We start from the raw sequence: 7,801 nt of genomic DNA, 5'->3' as shown, positions 1-7,801 counted from the left end.
TCATATTGTAATATATAAATGTAGTAAATCAACATGCTATATACCTTAAACTTACACAATTGCATGCCAATTAGCTCTCAATAAAAATTAGTGAAATAAAAGTAAAAATAAAATGGGAAGTGTAGGCCATGTCAGACTGCAGACTTGCCCCCGAGCAGCAGTCTCTCTGGGTCAGCCCCACCTTCCCCACGCATGATGGTCCCCATGGCAGCTCACCTCTGGCCACAACTTCCCAGAGCAAATTAGTTTATATGCTCCCACCTTTGTTCAGAGTTTCAGTGTGACCTCCTCCCAAATATTAACTGCCACTCCCAGCAGCTAGACTGTTCAGTTAAGCTCTGACAAGTTCCAGGCTCAGGCTGGGGGTGCTCTGCCCAGCATCTGAGACGAGCATGGCCAAAAAATTCCATGGCCAGGTTCTCATTTCAGATCACAGTGAACTGGCAGTGAAAGAATTAAACCTATTCAGAATAACACAATGTCTTCACAGATTAATTCTGTTCTAAGTGGACTTGAGGGGGTGCTAATGTTTTCTTTGTGGGGTTAGTAGCAGAGGTCCAGGAGAAGGGCATGCATGAAAGTGGGGGAAAGGTGATGGAAGATTGCTTCTTTTGGAAACATTTTTAACATACAAAAAGATAGAAATCGTACATCTAACTAATATGGAATGCTTTGTGCTGCCCACATATTTAATATTGGTTATAAATGAGTATATCAAACCCATCCTTTGCTGCATAATTTTGCAATTTATTCAATTAAATGTCTCTTTGCCTGCATTGCATTGATTTTATAGCAAATGAAATGAGATAAGCATAAATGCAATCTTGTAACCCATAAGATATTTTATTATAAAATTCTGATGATGTAATTTCAGGAGAAAGAATAGAGAAGGACAAAAAAGAGAAGGTTAAATAAAAGAAAAACAGGAAAAAAGAACAGGAAGGGAAGGAGAGGAAGGGAGAGAGAAAGAAGGTAGAGGAAAGAATAGAGGGAGGGGGAGAGAAGAGAGAGAGGAAAGGTGATAAGGGGAGGAAAGGGAGAGAGAGAGAAGAGGGGGAGAGAGACAGAAATGGGGGGCTAGGGGGAACTGTCAGTATTCCAAAGGCTAAGGTTATATTTTATTTATTGTTATTTTCTCTTCTCCACAGTCCTTCTTTACACAGTGCTTGACACATAATTTATGCTATCTAAGTATTTGTTGAATTGAACTGAATCACTCCACCTGGGACAGGGTGGAGAAGGGAAGAAAAATAGAGATAAAAAGTAAAGATAGAGATAGAGATAGAAGGAGATACTAAAAACATGTAACTATAGTTAATAACTAAAGAAGGATAGATTAAAAAAAACATGGAGGAGAACTGACTCTGGGTGATGAACACACAATGGGATTTATAGATGATGTAATACAGAATTGTGCACCTTAAATCTATGTAATTTTACTAACAATTGTCACCTCAATAAATTTAATAAAATAAAATTAAAAAAAAAACATGGAGGAAAAAAAGATAGTAGAAGATGGGAAACAGGAAAAAGAAAGAAGAGTAAAGGAGAAGTAGAGGGAAGGAGGAAGTTTGATAAAGTGATCTATTCAGGGACTGTGAGTCCAGTGAATTCAATTAAAACAACAGGATGGCTCACAAACTTGGACGCCAGTGAAGTGCACAGGCCAATGTATGAGCATAGACCTGACATTGTGCCCTCCCTAGAAGCCTTGAGTTCCCATCCAATACCTTTCAATTTCACCTCAGCACTGTCTGATAAGAGGGTTCCCCAGCTCAGAGGGATTATGCTCAAATGCACTGCTCAATAAGGTACCCAGAAAGAAGATCTCTCCAGTTCTGTGGCCACTTACAATAATGACACAAAGGTCTCCAAGAGATACCTGGGCCAGATGAAGGAAGGAGACCTGGACTGGACTGGTGTTTGGTGGACAGACATGATTCTCCTGCTCTGGAAAGATGGGATAACCACTGCTGGGGTCGATCCCCTGCCTCTTGCTTCCACTTGACACGATAAGCATATATTAATCTCTCATGCATCAGGGACAGGGTAAAATAAAATAATGGAGACAGCCCCTCTCTTCTCTCAATTTGGTATGAGGGGATGCAAGCATCAATGTGTTGGGTTTCTGTCATGTGCCAAGCCCTGTGCCAAGTCCTTCACAGATATAATTTCATTTAACCTGCACAACTCAAATAAATATCATTACCTCCATTTTTACAAATGAGGAATCTAAGGCTCAGAGATGCTTGCCCATGCCATGACATTATGGAGTAAAACAAATAGATAAATTGATATAAAACAAGATAAATCTCTGTTCATTCCTCAATACCCTGAACAGTGCCTGCAATATTGAAAGATGTTCAGTAAATATTTCTGAACAAATGAGGAAAAGGAGGGCATGGCCACAGACAGCTACAAATTGTTTCAGGATTTCTAAGGAGAAGAGCGATTATATGAGATTTGTGGCTGTCCCTTGAGGAAAAGGTAGTGCCGTGATAGAGTGGAGATGAAGTGGAACAAGATGAAGGAAGGGCCAATGTCATCCCCAAAAGTCTTCTCCCAGCACCCAGTATTAACTCCTCAGATGGGCCAGGCCAGGCCAGTCCTTCTGTCTCTGAAATCACTGCCCATGTTCCAAGCCCTTGCTCTCATACCTCTCGTCACCAGGGGTGCCTTGCTCTTCTGCTTCATCGGTGAAAATCGAAATAAGCTCCATTTAACTCCCAGAGTCTCTTCTGTCTGGGACCACTCCCCTAGACGTCTCTTCTTTAAACTCTTGCTGCCCAGATGGTCAGTACTGGATACATACAGCTCTGTTCTGAGCAGTATTTGTTGCCAATAACTTAAATGGACATAGGAAAATAAATAAATAAATAATATGTTTGTGTATATATATATTTTTTTTCTTTTTAATATGTGAATGATCTCAAAGCAATATGAGTCACTAAGAGACTGGTTCACAAAATTAGAATTCAGAAATGATAATCTGAAGCAAACAAAGTTAAAATTTTATTAAAACAAATGTTAAGTCAATCTGTTTATCTATTCAACAAGATCTCACAGATAATACTCTGGCCTCAGACCTGATCTAGTTTCTAGGGGTACAAAGTTGAATGAGATGTATGTTCCCTCTCCAACTAGAACTTCATACTCTATTGGAGAAGACAAATACAAAAAATAAAAGTTTGCAATAGTGGATGATAAGTGCTGTAATGAAGGTATAAAAAGGCTGTGAGGACTTTTTGTTTCTGGTCTGACATGTATGTCCTAACAAGATCAAAGCTGAACAAATTAACAATCAACATATTTTTCTTGATCAGAGAATTGAGGTCAGAACACAAACTGCTGCCCCCACATTGGAGATACAGACAGGCTGATACAGAGACCACAACAGAGTAGAAACCATCAAAAGAACCAGGGTAGAAAAACTTAACCTGTAGTTGACAAATTGCCAAAAACTCAGTATGGACAACTGGAGAGTTAAAAACTGCTTCCAAGAGCTCATACTAAAGATTGAAGAAAAAACCTTTTGTGCTTCTAGCAGAAGGAGAAGTAACTATTTTGAAATATGTCAGAATATTCTGTTCTCAGTAATAAGGCCTGCCCTCAAGAGACATTATTGTACTAGAGACTAATCGATTGGGGTTTTATCAGAGCCTATCCTATTTGTGGAGAGGGAAATACCCAACTCTAGTCCCCTCTAGCCTCCTGTCTAAGGGGTGAAAACAAAATAAAACCAAGACAGGAATAAACTTGCTCAGATCTTTTCCCCCATTCTCCACATGTCTATCCCAGAAGCTGTCAACTCTCCCTTGGCACGTTGACTGCAGACAGCCTGGTCTACTCAAGAGGAGTTGTCAGTATTAAAGGAGCCAATGTGCATGAAAGTGTGAAGAGCTGCGCTTAGAACATCTCTATCTAATGTCCTTCAGATCCAATATATTGTACTATCACCAAATCTTTCCCACAATCCCACTAGTGACCCACACCATTGTCTCCCCTGTGGGTTAGGCAGAAATGCAGAAATTATCCTGCATGTCTCCTCTTCCCTACAGCCCATCATGGTGAGGTCCTGTGGATTCTAATTCTATTGCCGCTCACAAGCCCAGTTTTTGTTCCTAGTATTTTAATTCGGGCCCCTTCCTGTCACTGCATCTCTCTCTCTCTCTCTCTCTCTCTCTCTCTCTCTCTCTCTCTCTCTCTCTCTCTCTCTCTCTCCCCCCTTCCCTCTCTCCCTCCCTCCCTCCCTCCATCTGGCTTGTCCCTCCAATACCATCTCAATTCAGACCTAGAGGTTCAGAAGGGCTTAGCAGAATCCTGTGTCGAGTAAAGTTCAACAGCTGTTACTATTATCACTAGAAGTGTAAATATGGATGAGACAAGCCTTCATTAAACTCCTTGAATACATTCCTATTGCCTTGAGGTAAAATCCTCATTTCTGCCCATCTTTGCAGCCTTTCATCCACTCCTCCGCTCACACTCTCACCTCTTGCCCTTCTGAGCATTCTGCCCCAATGCTTCCAATACCTTGATTCTTTTTTGTTTTTGTTTTTGAACAGGAGGGAAAACTTAATTTTAAAAATGACATCTATAGGAAAACAGCCAAAAAAGGTGCACAGTGCATGTTATGCCTCTGTACATCAGAAAGCAGTTAAAAAGGCGACCTGGGAGGCCTTGTGTTAATCCAGAATCGTTGGTACCTCCTTTAAATTCCTGAATTCTAAACTTCATTGTATAAAAGGCCACTTGAAATATGTATCAACACCCTCCAAAAGCAGGTTTTCAAATCTGAAGGCCCCTAAAGAGGTGCATTTAGACTGCTTCACACTGTGGAATGCTTGTGCAGACCTTGATCCCTGTGAGAGGACAGCAGCATCCACCACACAGGACGTCCATGGTCGGGCCACCAACCACAGAAACCAGCCCTGTGAAGACCACAGTAGTGAACTGAGCCAGAGCTAACACTGAGATATGGCAAAAAAGAGACATCTGCCCAAGGCAAACATTTGAGTTCCAGCTCATTTGGTGATTTTCTTGACTTGTGAAATGAAGGACATCAACTGAATTTATTACGATGAATGTTCCGGGATGAGAATGTTCTGGAATGAGAATGGCATCACAGAACTGCTGTTTCCATGTGTAACTTCAAAAGTAAGTGGCTTTTATAGAAATGTCTTCCAAAAGATCATTAGTTTATAAAATAGCAGGGATTCACCAGAAGGGCTGGGTGGATCTATAGTTGTGACTCTCACCTGTGGGAGCTGCTCCTCTTTGCAGTTGGCTAATAGCACTGTTCTAGGTCATGAAATCAGTATCATGATAGTTTTACTGTCCGTGAAGACTGCATATTTAAAGATACAATGGCATTTTTAAACCCAGTAAATAATTTCAGGATGTAAACAGAGCTGCGATTTGGAAGCTTCTCTGTGGTTCTCAAGACTCCACCTCCTCATTTTTAATTTCAGAAATTCTGTCTATAGATTTAAGGATTTCAGTAACAAGAGTCCACGTTTCAGCTCCAGACACCAGGTGCTTTACTGAGGAGTGCGCGTTGCTCATAACCACACAAAGATTCTGCAGACGGTGTTCGGCGGACTGTTCTGCTTCACCACCTTCACCACCATTGGGCTTGTGGTTCTCGTGCTTGAAGTTAGGGACCTGCACCTGGAGCAAGCTTATTTCTCATTTTAGTTTCATGACTGATTTTCTGCCTTTACAGACTGTGTGGTCATCAGCTCCACGTTCTGCTTCATCTGCTGAACCACGGATTCGAGGTCGTGATAGTCACTCTCCTCCTTTATCATTTTTGCTTCTAACTTCCGTTCAAGTGTCCTCACCATTTCTGTCTCAGAGAAGCTCTGCATCTCAGTCAGCTAGCTTTCTTCTTAGCTTAGAAGTCTCATTCATTGCTTTATAATTTATCTTCAGCATCCGAAGATGCCTGTCCCCCAGAGGCTTTTAGTGGGCTGCAAAGTCTGTGCCGGGGCTTCCTGCCAGAGAGGCACGAGGATCAGAGTCACTGGACCTCCGCGGGGTCAGAGACTTAGGCCGCACCAGCTCCAATTAGCTGGAGAAGAAGATGTATGTGATACAGGGCAACGTGCTGGCAGTGACCCTCGACGAATGGTTCCTTTCCACAAAGGACAGCAGACAGGCCCCCTTCCACCCATCATCCTTTTCCTCGACCTCTCCAGGAGGTCGTCAGGCCCTAACAGGTCTTCAAAAAATGGCTACTGGTATTCCAGGCCAAACCTGATGGTTTGGGAGGTTAGGGAGTTGCATTTGAGCCCAAGTGAGTGCCTTGTGGCTTCCTTTGAATAAATTCCGTTGTTGGCTGTGTCCTCTTTCAACAGGTTGAGTTCTTGGTTTTCGGAAACTCTTTAAAGGAGAATCGATTTGCCTCTTCAAGTTCTTCAAGTTTAACATCTCCAACATGTGTCTCCTGGGCTCCTTGATGCATCTTGCTTAGTACACTTCCCCTTTCCATAGACAAACTCTGTATCTTCCATGGAAGCTAGCACTAGACTGGGCACATAGCACATGAACGTTGGCCTAATGCGGAAGAAGTGGGAGTCCAGGTTCCTGCCATGGAGGCACTCACGGTCTAGCTGGGGAGACAAGACGAGAGATGGAGCATCTGGAATGACGAGGCGGTGGGCTGGGGACAGTGGAGTGACACTGGTGGAGCATGTAACTTGCCAATTGCCATGGGCCCTGACACTCCTGCCCACCCTAACCCGCAAGCAGTGGCTCCCTGGCCCTGGCGCTGCCCTGGCTTCAGCCTAGTAGGCTGCCCCAGTGGCCTGCAGCGCAGCAGCCACTCCAAGCCTCTTGCCGAGGTTTCCGCTCCCAGCACCTTGATTCTTTTTTCTTTTTAATTTTATTTTACTAAATTTATTGGGGTGACAATTGTTAGTAAAATTACATAGATTTCAGGTGTACAATTATGTATTACATCATCTATAAATCCCATTGTGAGTTCATCACCCAGAGTCAGTTCTCCTTCCATCACCATATATTCGATCCCCCTTACCCTCATCTCCCACCCCCCCACCCCCCACTCCCCTTACCCTCTGGCAACCACTAAACTATTGTCTGTGTCTATGAGTTTCTGTTTCTCATTTGTTTGTCCTGTTCTTTTGTTGTTTTTGGTTTATATACCACATATCAGTGAAATCACATGGTTCTCTGCTTTTTCTTTCCTTTTCTTTTTTATATTAAATTTATTGAGGTGACAATTGTTAGTAAAATTACATAGATTTCAGGTATACAATTCTGTTTACATCATCTATAAATCCCATTGTGTGTTCATCACCCAGAGTCAGTTCTCCTTCCATCACCATATATTCGATCCCCCTTACCCTCATCTCCCACCCCCCTTACCCTCTGGCAACCACCAAACCATTGTCTGTGTCTATGAGTTTCTGTTTCTCATTTGTTTGTCTTGTTCTTTTGTTGTTTTTGGTTTATATACCACATATCAGTGAAATCACATGGTTCTCTGCTTTTTCTGTCTGACTTATTTCGCTCAGCATTACTCTCTCAAGATCCATCCATGTTGTCACAAATGTTCCTATATCATCTTTTCTTACCGCCGAATAGTATTCCATTGTGTATATATACCACAACTTCTTTATCCATTCATCTATTGAAGGACATTTTGGTTGTTTCCATGTCTTGGCCACCGTAACCAAAGCTGCAATGAACATTGGAGCACACGTGTCTTTATCTCTGAATGTTTTCAGATTTTTTGGGTAGATACCCAGGAGAGGGATTGCTGGGTCACATGGCAATTCTA

At 42.3% G+C, this 7,801-nt stretch overlaps 1 pseudogene; it reads right to left on the bottom strand.

Annotated features, from left to right (window-relative positions):
• Positions 1–5,436: 5,436 nt before the first annotated feature.
• On the bottom strand, positions 5,437–6,674 carry LOC109438800 (endosome-associated-trafficking regulator 1 pseudogene; annotated as a pseudogene).
• Positions 6,675–7,801: the final 1,127 nt, after the last annotated feature.

This window comes from Rhinolophus sinicus, chromosome 9 (assembly GCF_057876585.1).
Source record: "Rhinolophus sinicus isolate RSI-liver-muscle chromosome 9, RSI-T2T, whole genome shotgun sequence".
Taxonomy (NCBI): domain Eukaryota; kingdom Metazoa; phylum Chordata; class Mammalia; order Chiroptera; family Rhinolophidae; genus Rhinolophus; species Rhinolophus sinicus.
This window is presented reverse-complemented; position numbering and strand designations above follow the sequence as displayed.